The following is a 14,946-nucleotide window of genomic DNA, read 5'->3' on the forward strand; positions in this document are numbered from 1 at the left end:
GTCATGCTCGGAGACAAGGTAGTTGCCTTACAAGGTAGTAAAAAATGCGTTGGTTTCCTTATCCTTTCCTGGAAAATATATTTGCAAATTTCCCAGCTTCTCCTAGGGGAGCATCAATGGCCCTAAGTCTCCACACGGCTGCAAGGCTGCCCTAATTGTCAAAGTCTCCGTAAGGAGAATTCTTACTTCCCAACCAAAATTTGAAGAGATTTTATGAGTATTCAAAAAATCTCTGAAGAGGCAAGTTTTGTTAAGAAATGGGAACAAAATCTACCCGACTCTCTGTAGCTCCAGTAGAAGCTTTTGGGTGGAACTTCATCAATCACTGGCCTTAGCTGTTATGTGTCAATTATTTAGATGTGACCACTGAGACTGGGAATTGGCTACATGGTAATGAGCATGACTTCAACACACTTTTTGAGTGGTCCATGTGACCACGAGACCTTATCTGTGCCAGTATTCATACCTGGCATGCTGCTGAGACCAGTGAATTGATCAGCAGTCACATGTACAATGTATCATCGTTGCCAAGGACGGGTTTGAAAGAGAGACATCACTAGGGCCCTCGCGAGAAGAAAGTATAATATTGTTTTTCCAACTTTCCCCAAAATCTGCCCCCTCTATTTCCCCAAAACATATCCCTTTAACACACCTACTATTGCATACCCACAACGTATTATGGAAAGTGTTGTCATTGAAGCTAGTGATTTTATTCCCCCGTCAGTGGGCGCCTCCACACTGGTCGGACATTGACTGCTGAAGATGAGTCAGTCCATGGTCTGAAGCTCTATAGGTGTTAACATCTCATTAGCTCTAATAGGAATCAACACCGGAGGCATCACATCAGGCATTTCTGGTTAATTAAAGGAATATTTCGAAGCGGCCATCGATGCCGTCAATATGTTCTTTGTGAGACTCCTTGCCGCCGCGCCGCTTCATGTAAATGCCAATAGCTGTGCATTAATATTCTCCTTCCCCCCTGTACTAATGGATCACCAAACCTCGGGAAACAACCAATGACCTGTAGAAAGGCAGCGCTGACATTTCGTTGTATTGCAGATATCTTCCAGGTATAATGTCATCCTTCCACTTCACTACACGGCCTTAGTGCCTGACTGATTACACTAATAGGACCCCCTCCCCTTACACCCCGAAGGCCGAAGGGTCCTCCCTCATACACACAGTGCTACCTGAGCAATAAAACCAGCGTCACGTAACAATGTTTAGAATAATGATGCAAAAAGACATTAAAAAAATAATCCTCAGTATCTGCTATCTCACTAACGATGGACACAGGAGAGGAAAGACCGAAAGACAAATATTTCAGGAAAAATACAGAAAGTGGAGCCAAGCTTCAACCTTCTCACACAGGGTTGTATAACATAGAATTGTACATAGGGGGCAGTATTATAGTAGTTATATTGCTGTACATAGGGGGCAGTATTATAGTAGTAATATTCTTGTACATAGGGGGTAGTATTATAGTAGTTATATTCTTGTACATAGGGGGCAGTATTATAGTAGTTATATTCTTGTACATAGGGGGCAGTATTATAGTAGCTATATTCTTGTACATAGGGGGCAGTATTATAGTAGTTATATTCTTGTACATAGGGGGCAGTATTATAGTAGCTATATTCTTGTACATAGGGGGCAGTATTATAGTAGCTATATTCTTGTACATAGGGGGCAGTATTATAGTAGTTATATTGTTGTACATAGGGGGCAGTATTATAGTAGTTATATTCTTGTACATAGGGGGCAGTATTATAGTAGTTATAGGAAGGAAAAAGGGGGGTATCATCGGCAACAGGCAGGTGAATAAAAAATCCAATCTTTATTTCCAAAACATGATTAAAAAGTGATCACTGGGGAGAGAAAAATGGTTACGCGTTTCGGACCATAGGAAAAAGGTCCTTATTCATACCATGTATGAATAAGGACCTTTTTCCTATGGTCCGAAACGCGTAACCATTTTTCTCTCCCCAGTGATCACTTTTTAATCATGTTTTGGAAATAAAGATTGGATTTTTTATTCACCTGCCTGTTGCCGATGATACCCCCCTTTTTCCTTCCTGCATTTACCTTTGGTCTCCGGGACCGGACCGGACCTTTCATCGTTGCACGGCATTTTTCTTCATTAGCTGCGTAACAGGTGAGCTGACACCCAAGCCTCTTTGCTTTTTTGTTTCATTATAGTAGTTATATTCTTGTACATAGGGGCAGTCTTATAGTATGTTTTACCGTGTACAAAAAGGGCAGTAATTAGATGTGAGTACCTTAGAGTGAAGTGCTATTAGGATATAATATTTCCTCTTTTCCTATGGGCCTCATAGATCCGGGTCTCTGGCCTGTAATAAGCAGCTTCTCTATCCTGTACTATAGAGTATTATGTAATGAAATAAACTTAGTTGTTACGTGTTTGAATAAGTCCTCAGATCAGAGGGAGGTGATGTAATTTAGCGCTCTGCAGTGTATGTAAATGTGTAGCCTGGCATCCTACACGTGGGCAGCGGGAGCAGCGATGAATTTGCTGGAGCGTTTTAGATGGAATGTTTAATATAATTATTTCCAATAGTTCTGGGACGATTTAGACAGAACTAAAAACATATAATCACAATAATTACTTCGAGCTGCCGGAGGGGGCCTGGGATTATCATCATCTGTGAAGATATAGCGGAAACCTTCCTCACATTAGGCTCTTACTTAGCTGCCATAACTGCGCACATAAAGTATAGAGCACTAACAGCCTCTCATAGCCCAGGATACTGGAGAACTTACTGTTATTATAAGAAAGAGATTGTGTTACCTAATTTGTGCCGCATGATGCCTAGTGCAGAATCAATGGGGTTCATTTACTAAGGGTCCGCAGAGCTAATTTTCGTCGGGTTTCCCGTCAATTTCTGTTTTGCGCCGAATTGCCCCGTGATTTTGGCACACTCGATCGGATTTTGGTGCATCGGCCCCGGCTTACACGCAACAGAAATGGGGTGGTGGGTCGTCGGACAACCCAATGGATTCGGAACAACGTGCAGGATTTAACAATTAGAATTGTGTCGCTAGATCAAGCACTCACATGCACCGGGAAGAGGAACATGAACTCCGGCCTCGGCGCAGAAACGACGGATGCAGGAACTCGGGCGCACAAACTTAGTGAATCGCGACAAACCGGATCCTCGTCGGACAACAGATCATGGGATTGCGACAAGAATGGGAAGTAAATGTACCCCAATGTGTGACACAATAGCGGCACGGACACTTCTTTAGTACACGTGCAAGCAGTTTACAGTAGAAAGAACATGGAAAGTCCGTCAGAAAACTGGCGCAAAGCCCTTAGTAAATGTTCCCCATTGGGTGCTTCAAGAAGAAATAGGGGCAGATTTACTTACCCGTTCCTGACACGATCCCTGAGGTGCGTTCTCCGACGAGGATGAAGTCCAGCCCGATTCTTAAAGATCGTTTGTCCATTTTCCTGCATGTGTCGCTTCCCCGCTGAGGTCCGCAGAGTTCACCTTCTTCTTCCCGGTGTTTGTGAGTGCATTGTCTTGCGACACAACTGGAATTGTAAATCCTGCGATTAGTTCAAATCAGTCGGGTTATCCGTCGGCCACTCCCCGATTTGTGTCGCATGCAAGTCGGCACAATTGCTCCAAAATACGATCGCGTGCACCAAAAACCCCACTTAAATGCGCTGGAAATAGTCGGGAAACCCAATGAAAATGTGCTGTTCGGACCCTTAGTAAATGTGCCCCAATGACCCAAAGCACACAAGTAATCAGTAAAAGAAAGGCTAAAAAATTATGAGTCTTTACCATAACCTGACCTGTAGAGAACGTCCCAGAAATAATAATAAACTAAAACACACGGGCAGAAAGGGAAGGTCCAAAAATATCCCTTAGTGTTGCACAAATTCTCATTGCTGGAGGGTTATTGCTGCTAATGGTCGTCCTACAAGTTGTTACAGTCCAGGATTCACGTACTTTTCCTCCTTCACTTATTATTAGGTTTGGGCTGTTCCCATCTATCCAGGGGATGTCATAAATAATCAATCCCACAATCCAGGTCATCCCCAGGGCTGGGATAATAATACATTATCAGATCTATAATAACCTCTAGATCTCACGTTCCAGGAGGTGACTGAAGTGACAATAACACTTTGCGGCCTGAGATCTTACAAGCGCCTTGTAGGTGGTGATTCACAGATGTAGCGCACCTGCCACCCCGGAGAAGCGGCGCACGCACGCCGGTGACTATGTTTATAACACAGAAATCCTATAATTCTATAGTTAGAATTCAGCACAGCCTGCGTCTGGCACAATCCGTACCTCAGCTGCCGCGTGCCTGAGGCGTACAGATATAAAGTAACGCGCCCACGGCCAGGAGGAAATTATATGCGAAGCCAAAGCAGGTTGGGATAGTGACAGTCACTAAATCTCTTATGTACATTTCCAGAGCTGACTGAGGCCAGTGAGGCTGACAGCGGACATCTAGCTGTGCCACTGCGCAAAGTCACTGAATGATACGGCGCACCGATATACAAGGGAAGCCCCTACTGGGGGTGGTCCTTGGCCCCTATATTCTAAAGATCAGACCGATAGCTGACAACTCCTAGCCCTGCTTTGTATACTACTAACTTCAGCTTTTTCAGTCTTCACCCAATGCCGCCCTAGGCAACTGCCTATGTTGCCTACTCATCATCATATCGGCCTTGATCACACTGGGGCTCATTTACTAAGGGTTTCCCGATGATTTCCGTTTTGCGCTGCATCACACCGGGGATTGTGTCATGCTCGATCAGATTTTGACGCATCGGCGCTGGCTTGCAGATTCGGACTATGCGCAGGATTTAACATTTAGAATTGTGTCGCAAGCACCGGGAAGAAGCAGGTGAACTCCGGCGGTGCGGAAGCGATGGATGCAGGAACTCGGGCACACAAGCTTCATGAATCACGCTGGACTTCATCTTCCTGGGACCGTCCGAATCGGGGATCACGACAGGAGTGTTTAGTGATGGGTCGTTCACGACTGAGCCAGCAAAAAGAGCCGACTCTGTACTGGCTGGGGGGAAACTTCAGGACTGAGCCAATCACAGCCATGGCAATTTGCCCGATTGGCTGCTCAGCCGCAACCTGACAATATCTCCGAGACGCTCATCATCTCTACCGGTGAGACCTTTGCCTCATATTAGACCACATAGAGCTCACTGAAAGAACAACGGAAATCTGATGAGGAGTTTACCTCCAGGGCCACCTGCTCCTTATAACTTACATTTAGACACAACATTTTGCCCAAATGTTTCTTTATGTATTAGTATAAACAGAAGTTTCAGACTTAGCTACAATATTTAGTACAGATCGAGGCCTCAACTTATGAACTCCATTGCTTACAGCCATGTTAACCGCCTCTGGCCACTTAGACACCTACATTGTATGTTGCCGCACGGTCAAGTACAAAAACTGCAAGATTCAGTACTACACATAAGTCTACTAAATAATTAAAGGGGTCTTCCAGGCTATCGGCCTTATTCAATACTGATTAATATGGAACAGATGGTTGGTGTGGAGTCTACATGTCATTACCTCACTAATCCAATCTACGGGGTGGAAAACAGACCTAGATCCTTCAATGACCATCTGTTTCACACACCCTTTATAAAACTATTAGTAAAAATACTGTGGGAAAAAGACATTTTCTTCTAGATCTGACCTCTCTATAAGGATGTCTCCAATGGAAGGTCACTGTGAGATCTGGGTGTTAGACCCCAACTGAAGACAAAACCATATAGGTGAAGATCTATCAAGGCTTTGGATACGGATGTGGATGATAGAGAAGATTCTCACTAGGCGAAGCTGTGAGAAGCCATAGATTCCGCTGTAGCGGCCACTACAGGTGAAAAGTAGTACTACATACCAACCTTTCACAGTGTAAGGGCAGGACACAGAAGAGGACAGTGAGCCCTAATAACACAAAGGGCAGGTCAAAAATTCTGCAAGATAGCAAGGAAAGTAAAAACAGACAAACTTTTTGACCGGCAGTGGAAGATGGTGCACATTGGGTTTAGATCAGTGCTCTAGGTGAGAGATGAAGGTATCTACCTATAGATAGTCTACAGGTGCTAGTCCAAACCTCTCTGTTCCAGAGCAAGGGTTGCAGAGAACCAGCAGTCCAGCAAATAGAGAGCTGTTCAGACTACCAACTGGATAGAATTGAGCAACTTCTCAGCCTAACAGCACAAAGAGCAGGAGACCGAGACACAGATGTCACAGACAGGTCATGTAATACATGAATATGCTGTGTCCTCCAGTGTTAGAGACCATTGATGTTGGTAGGTATCTGCCGGCAGGATCCCGGGTCTCTTTTTACTAACTTTCTCCTTTTGATAAGTAATAGATGATTAGGACTTGAAGACTTGATGCAGAATCTACTTTACTCATTGTTGCCATGACTATATATTCTTCCCATAACATTAATAGCAATACCCCCCCGTCCTCCCTCCCTGGATGTATTAAGTCAGTGCAATAATTTTCACGCCTCGTTGATTGTGCGCAGCGGCAGAATTAATTAATGCATTTGCCATACAAAGAGAAACATATGTTTAGACTGTGCCGTAAAAATTCTGCAGACTACATAATGTCGGCTCCAGTGTAATGAAATGTAAGCCCTTTCCATGTAAATTCACATCTAAGGAGATTAGTATATGGTACAATGCAAGGGCCGATGCCAATGCTGCCACCACCACCCAACGTAGACATTTGTGGGCAAACCTGGTGGCAGTCCAACAGCAGTCCAAGGAAATGATGAATTAAAATTGTCAAACATAGTGGAAGTCCAATGGGACCAAGACTGAATGATCACTTTTAAATCTTAGATATAAAGATCCCAAGATATGGTAGTCAGCTTAATAGAGGGATCATATTACAGCTCTCCATAGAAGTCTATGGAGAATTGGAGAGGCTGAATAAAAGAGATACAACGATACAGATACAGTGCCTTATGCACATACAGGCGGTCCCCTACTTAAGAACATCCGACTTACAGACGACCCCTAGTTACAAACGGACCTCTGGATATTGTTAAATTACTGTACTTGATCCTTGGGCTACAATAATAAGCTATAACAGTTATTCATGGTGTCTGTAATGAAGCTTTATTGTTAATCCACCATTTTAAACATCCAATTGTTATGGAGACCCAAAAAATTCTGGCTGGGGTTACAGTGATAAAATATACAGTTCTGACTTACATACAAATTCAACTTAAGAACAAACCTACAGAACCTATCTTGTATGTAACCCGGGGACTGCCTGTAGTTACAGCCCAATACTCTCTGTGTGCGTGGGAGACATGATAGTGGCTAGTCTCCAGCCACCAGCTCCTTACAAAACCTAGAAGACATAGCCGCAGACTGGTTCCTATTTAAATAAAAAAAAAACTTAAGGTTTTTACGACAATAACATTCTAAAAACATCTCTCCTCGATGTGGTCAATATGTTATTAAAAACCCAACATGTGTAATACTTATTGATTCAATACTTATTGATGGCATCGGGCATAAAAGTCAAGTAATTACAGACTGAAGAGGAAAGAAATAATTACAATTATGTTCATTGATGATCACTAAACACCGAAGGTTAATGATCAATTCTGGATGTGAAGTAATTGAAACAATTCAAAATCGGACCTAAGAGGTCATAGCTGAACTTAGCAATTTGTCCTAAAAGCTACAAATGTTTCCTTTATTTAAAGGGAACCTGTCACGAGGAATGTGATTTTTAGCAGGTGACAGGTTCTAATAGCCTGTGCTATGCTGATTTTAAAAATGCATTTGTCAGCATTGTGAATCATATCAGTACCTTATAAAACTTTATTTTACATTACCTGACTCCCTGCCAGCAGCGTGTCTGTGTCTCAGTCTCCTCATACATTCTTCCTCTCCTCCACACTAACACCCCTCCCTCCTTCCCCTGCCCAATGCACATGACAGGAAGTGGGGAGAGAACTGGATCAATGTGGAGTAGAGGAGACTGGGACACAGACATACATGTTGCTACAGCGGCCATGCCCCCCTCCTTTTTTTTAATCAGCATAATTTAGGCTATTGGAACCTGGCACTAGCTAAAAATGACATTCCTGGTGCAGATTCGCTTTGAAGGGTTTTTTTAAAAAAAATTAAATATATTAAACAGCCATTTCCTAAAAATTGATGTTCAATATTGATTGTGGTAATATCTATATTTACAAAGTGTAAAATAGGGAATGTTTCCTTCTTCATCACTTGGTCACTTCTCTTAGGTTATATTAGTCTCTTATCATCCTTCCTTCTTGCCTCCGAAGCTGACAGCTCTATGGAGAGATGAGGGGGAGGAGGGAGTCACAGCAGTAAAGCCCTTACTTTAAAAAAAAAAAAATTAAAGATATAGGGGCTTATTTACTAAGAGTCCTGCGGATCGTACTTTCGACAGATATTAGAAATTTTCGGGTTTTGCATGGCTGTGACAGGTATTTAGAAGGGGATTGTGTCGCACGTGATCGGATTTTGGTGCAATCGTGACGGCTTTCATGCGACAGAAATCGGGGGGGGGGACGTCGGATGATCTGACTTGTTCGAACTGAGCGCAGGATTTGATATTCAAATTGTGTTGCAACCAAGCAGTTACATGCACCAGGAAGAAGAAGGTGAACTCCAGCGGACCTGAGCTGGGAAGCGACACATGCAGGATATCGGGAGCCTGAGTAGTGAATCGCACAATCCATGATCGTCAGACATTCCGGATTAGGGATTGTGACGTGGACAGTTAGGTAAATGTGCCGCATATTATACTAATACTTAGTATAGATCTGATCCATTAAGACATCACCATGTGCATTAATCTAAAGAGGCATTTAGAATATGACTTTTATATAAGATAAAGTGTAACAGATCCACATGAAAGAAGAAATATGTACCGTATATACTCGAGTATAAACCGACCCGAGTATAAGCCGAGGCCCCTAATTTTACCACAAAAAACTGTGAAAACCTATTGACTCGAGTATAAGCCGAGGGTGGGAAATGCATTGGTCACAGCCTCTCCAGTATGTAGCCAGCCAGTCCCTGCCCCAGTGTATATAGCCAGCCAGCCCCTGCCCCAGTGTATATAGCCTGCCAGCCCCTGCCCCAGTGTATATAGCCTGCCAGCCCCTGCCCCAGTGTATATAGCTTGCCAGCCCCTGCCCCAGTGTATATAGCCTGCCAGCCCCTGCCCCAGTGTATATAGCCTGCCAGCCCCTGCCCCAGTGTATATAGCCTGCCAGCCCCTGCCCCAGTGTATATAGCTTGCTAGCCCCTGCCCCAGTGTATATAGCCTGCCAGACCCTGCCCCAGTGTATATAGCCTGCCAGCCCCTGCCCCAGTGTATATAGCCTCCCAGCCCCTGCCCCAGTGTATATAGCCCCCCCCCCCCCTTCCCCGTTGTGCAGCACAACAATACCGGATGGATTGCACAGAAGATCTACGGGTGCCGCCAGAAAGGCGAGTTTTGATTTATTTATTTTTTTGACTCGAGTATAAGCCGAGTTTGGGGTTTTCAGCACATTTTTTGTGCTGAAAAACTAGGCTTATACTCGAGTATACAAGGTATCTGCAAATTCATCTCCTTGGACATACAAATGTTATGTGTCACCTGTATTATGGTGAGTCAGTTTTAATGCATAGAACATAGAAAATCATTTTATGTTGTTCCTTTTTGAACTACAGGAAGTGACTCTTTGTAGGTCACGCCCCCGCTTAAAATCATAATCACATGTAGTTTATATAAATAGGCAAATCCCCAGATGAAGAGAATAGTTTACCTTGATTCTTTGGCTGAAACATCACAGTGTTTTTTTATTAATTCTAGACTAATGAAAACTGTATTTTCCTCTCATTGTTTTTTTTTGGTCATAGATGTATGTTTGCTCCTGAATCGGCCAAGTATTGTCAGGTCAACCAGTACTGGTAAAAAATAAAAAAAATAATGGATTTGATATAATGGAAACATTCATGTATGAGCTGTTTTCTGGTAGATATCAATGAATCTCAATGGATCCCTTTAAGGCTAATGGTAATATCTGATGGGGATAAGAATCTTACCTGTTTTTCAGACCAATCAGTACCTTTAATTTTTGCCCAAATATACTAATTATACTCTCTCTTGATAGATAGCTGCTCATGGGTTGGACCAAATAGAGAAGGTTCCGCCCACCTGACAGTAGAGAGAACTGTGGGAACTACAGAAAATATTTCAACTGCCCCATAATAAGTGAAGCGACACATATTGAAGGATGCAAAGATCTGAATATGCTGGAGGTGGTGAAAAGTACAAGCAGTCCCCAACTTAAGGACAACTGACTTACAGACAACCCCTAGGTATAGCCGACCCCTAGTTACAGACAGACCTCTCTGCCCACTGTGACCTCTGGTGAAGCTGTTCTTTTGATATCCAAGTGTAGCACTCGACTTATTCTGGCTCTACTATGGTCATGTGCACGGAGTATGACCCTAATGCTCCTATTTAGTGGGGGTATCGACCCCGATCAGATTATTATCTCCTTCCTGAAGATTAACCATAAAACTTGGCTGAATCCCTTTAAGTCATAATCAGTCTTCAGTAACCATATGTTTAGGCATTTGTGTAATAATTATCATTTTTTTACTATTATCCTTATTGTTCACCAATATTAGGAGGGAAGCTTATGAAGTGACTTCCATACAATCATCCATTATACAGGCTGTGTCATACTAAGCTTCTCTCTTCTCCTATTACCTCCAGCGGAGCCAATCCTACTGACTGTAACCCTGGCAGACACCAGCCCCATGTGCCAATGAGCTGCTATAGTAACCAAGTAACGGTATTATAACATATAAAGAATGTAGGATCAGTGTGTAACAAAGAATTCTCACAAGAAGATTGCACTTGAAAGACATTCCACAAACTAAGAATATGATCTGATCATTTTGACTACAGGCAGTCCCCTAGGTTCCTTGGGTTTGTACTTAAGTTGAATTTGTAGGTAAGTCGGAACTGTATATTTTATAATTGTAACCCCATGGACAATTTTGTTTTGGTCTCTGAGACAATTGAATTTTAAAACATATTGGATTGTGATAAGAAGCAGGATTAATAATAAATCTTTGTTACAAATACTTTAGATAACTGTTACAGCTGTTTATTGTAACCTAAGGGTAAAGTACAGTAAATTACCAACATCCAGAGGTCCATTTATAACTAAGGTTCGTCTGTAAGTCGGGTGTTCTTAAGTAGAGGACCGCCTGAAGAGTGTAACTAATGCTCCTAGAGGCTGAAATGGAGAGTTCAACAATCGCCCTGCCATGACCTTGATCTCAGATACATGAATACTATAACAAGGTCCTGGCAGGGGGATTGCTTATGGACAGATAGAGATCACATGACCCTCCATCTGTGGCCATTTTATGGTCAGGAATCTCTGGCTGATGAGGTAAAAGACAGGAGGCTTCACTTTACATATAAGAAAAGCGGAGCAGAACTATTAATAGATGTATATTGGTAAATTACCCAATATCCTGCCCCCCCCCCAACTCTTAAACACACATTACAAAACACATAAGGTAAAGTGACCAACCCCTTTAATCACCCTGTCAGACATCTTTAGATGAAAAGTAGAAGAGGCCACAGCACTCCCAAGAGATAAGATGAAAATCCTACTAAGAGCGATGTTTCGATTGACAATGAATCTTTATCAAGCTTAATAAAGATTCTTTGTAAATCGAAATCACCGGTAGTCCCCGGTATCCCGTGGTGAATTAAAGACTTGATTTTCCTCTTATATCTTGGGAGTTCTGTGACTTCTTCTACTTTTTAGTTTGATGGTGGATCCGAATACCAGTATTATAAGCTACGGGAACCCACGTTATTATTGGTATCTTTAGAAGTTTTGGGGTCGCTCTCCTTCTTGTGTATTGAGACATATTTACATGGTTATCCTATAGTTTGTATAAATTGCATTGTAGAAAGTGATGCTTTGTTGTTCATGCCACGGCATAAATTCATAACCATAGGTAGTTTGTATGAATTAGAGGAAGTCTCCATTTAAAGGAAGTCACACCTCTGCTTAAAATGATAACTGAATGCGGTTTTTACAAGAGGTCAGTATCTGTATACCACGCCCCCGCTTAAAATGATAACTACAAGTAGTGTAAATAAATGAAATGACAAGAAGTCACTCTTTGTACGACACGCCCCCGCTTAAATTCATAATTCCATGTAGTTTGTATGAATTTAATTAGATAAAATCACACTTTATAGGCCACACCTCTGCTTAAAATGATAACTTCATGCCGTTTTTGCTAATTAAATTAAAGAGGCCAATATCTGCTTCCCACAGCCCAGCTTAAAATAATAATTACATGTTGTGTAAATCAACTTAATTACAAGCAGTCAATGTCTGTACGACACACACCCCTGCTTAAATTCAGAATCACACAAGTTTGTATGAATTGAATTCGAGGAAGTCACACTTTATAGGCCACACCTCTGCTTAAAATGATAATTGAATGTTTTTTTTTTTACAAGAGGTCAGTATCTGATTACCACGCCCCCGCTTAAAAAGTAGTGTAAATAAATGAAATTACAAGAAATCACTCTTTGTACGACATGCCCCTGCTTAAATTTATTATCACTTGTAGTTGGTATGAATTGAATTAGATGAAGTCACACTTTATAGGCCACACCTCTGCTTAAAATGATAACTTCATGTGGTTTTCACAAATTACATTAAAGAGGTCAATATCTGCATGCCACACCCCTGCTTAAAATGATAATTACATGTAGTGTAAATAAATTTAATAAGTAGCAGTCACTGTTTCTACTACACACGCCTGCTTAAATTCAGAACCACACAACTCTGTATAGATTAAATTAGAGGAAGTCACACTTTGTAGGCCACACCTCTGCTTAAAATGATAATTGCATGCGTTTTTTTTACAAGAGGCCAGTATCTGATTACCACGCCCCGCTTAAAAAGTAGTGTAAATAAATGAAATTACAAGCAGTCACTGTTTGTACGACACGCCCCTGCTTAAATTCAGAATCACGCACGTTTGAATAAATTGAATTGGAGTAAGTCACACTTTATAAGCCACACCTCTGCTTGAAATGATAACTGCATGCGGTTTTTACAGATTAAATTGGAGCGGTCAACATCCCCCACCACACCCCCTCTTAAATTGATAATTACATGTATTGTAAATAAATGAAATTACAAGAAATCACTCTTTTTACGACACACCCCTGCTTAAATTCATAATCACATGTAGTTTGTATAAATTGAATTATTGGAAGTCACCCTTTATAGGTCACACCTCTGCTTAAAATGATATGGGTATGTAGTTTTTACAAATTACAATAAAGAGGTCAATATCTGCATGCCACACCCCTGCTTAAAATGATAATTATATGTAATTCAAAGAAATAACATAACACGCCCCCCGCTTAAATACATGTATAGGAAGTTCTATATATGAGGAGCATGGTTCTCTTCGTGTCCTCAGCAGACGCATCATAATGACAGTGGCTCGGTGTTCAACAAAAGCGAGGAATTCATATGTTTCTTTTATTCTTATTCATCTATTCTTTTAGCTCTTGTGTGTTCTGCTGAATATGACCAATTATTGCCGATCATATGAACCAGACTTAGGACAGTCTCCTGAAAGAAATTGTTGTGAGGGAAAAAAAGCAAAAAAAAAAAAAATATGATGGAGTCATGAGAGACGCTACAGATCTATTTTTCAATGGATGATGACAAATACTCAAAGAACCTGTTGATTTTAATGGGATCCATTGGGGTTTTTGCATTTTTCATGGCTATAGATTGCAATGTTCTTGTCAAAATGAGTAAACCCTGCTAAAGCTTTAACATACACAAGGAGTTCTATGGGTGAGATTTGGATCATCAATAACATTATCTAATATTCTAATTAGGGTATTTATGGTCAAGTGGGTGGTACCAATCTGTCTAACTCAACAAACCCCACCCACTCGACAGCAATAATTGCTCAGGAACGGTATGGGCTAGACCAAAAATTCTAAATGCCACCAAATCAGAGGAGCTCTACCTATTATAAGAGTTGGATTTGGGAAGGTGGTTAAAAATACAGATTAAAAATGTTTTCCAGGCCAAAAGTATTAATGGCCGATCAGTTGAGTAGAGGCCATGTACTTATTCAGTTCAAAAGAAGTTGAGTCTGTATTTGGCCACTACATTACACATGGAGCTCTCTGCTGCACGGTCTGTCCTGAGTGCAATGCTGTGAAGTGGCCCGCAAGTTGATGTCGTGGGTCATTTATTCATTTTGTCTGGAGAGCCCCTCTAAATTCAATACTTCAATACTTTTCGGTATCCTTTTGTGAGAACTTTGTTCCAGTCCTTACTTTCTGATATACCATGATTGGATGTTATATTGGTGCATTCATAGGCCATGGTACTGATGGTCATTTCTATTGGTGGAGGTCCTAACTAAGGATAAACCATCTTTTTTATCCAAAATATCCCTTTAGGTTGCATGCAGAGGAATGTGTTCTCACCCAGGCTGTAACTTGGGTAAGCACATGGCCGGTGGAGGAGGGAGGAGGGGTGGGTTCTCCTCACCCCTCTGTTCTCCATAGAAAGCCTGGTCATGGTGCGGTGAGACACAGAGTGCTCAATGCACTTTGACCAGTTGCCATCAACCTCTATGAGGGCCGTGATCTGGCCACAAAGTTTGCAGATGATGGCCTCCATAATGTTCATGTAAATGGGGCCATAAAGGATATTAACCACCAGGTTGAAGGGTTGTAAACTAAGCACACTTACATACTGGTGTGTGCCCCATCTGGCAGCACCTGCTTGTCTTTTTGCTCCTTATGCCTTTTTTTTCAAAAAAAGGGCTTTAAAAAACAGCTGTTATAT

At 41.8% G+C, this 14,946-nt stretch overlaps 1 protein-coding gene across 2 annotated transcripts in view; it reads right to left on the reverse strand.

Moving 5' to 3' along the window:
- The window catches only part of CTNNA2 (catenin alpha 2), a 1,396,423-nt gene that overhangs the window by 1,226,708 nt on the left and 154,769 nt on the right, over positions 1 to 14,946 (reverse strand). The gene's annotated exons all lie outside the window — the stretch shown is intronic.

Source organism: Engystomops pustulosus, chromosome 1, assembly GCF_040894005.1.
Source record: "Engystomops pustulosus chromosome 1, aEngPut4.maternal, whole genome shotgun sequence".
Taxonomy (NCBI): Eukaryota; Metazoa; Chordata; class Amphibia; order Anura; family Leptodactylidae; genus Engystomops; species Engystomops pustulosus.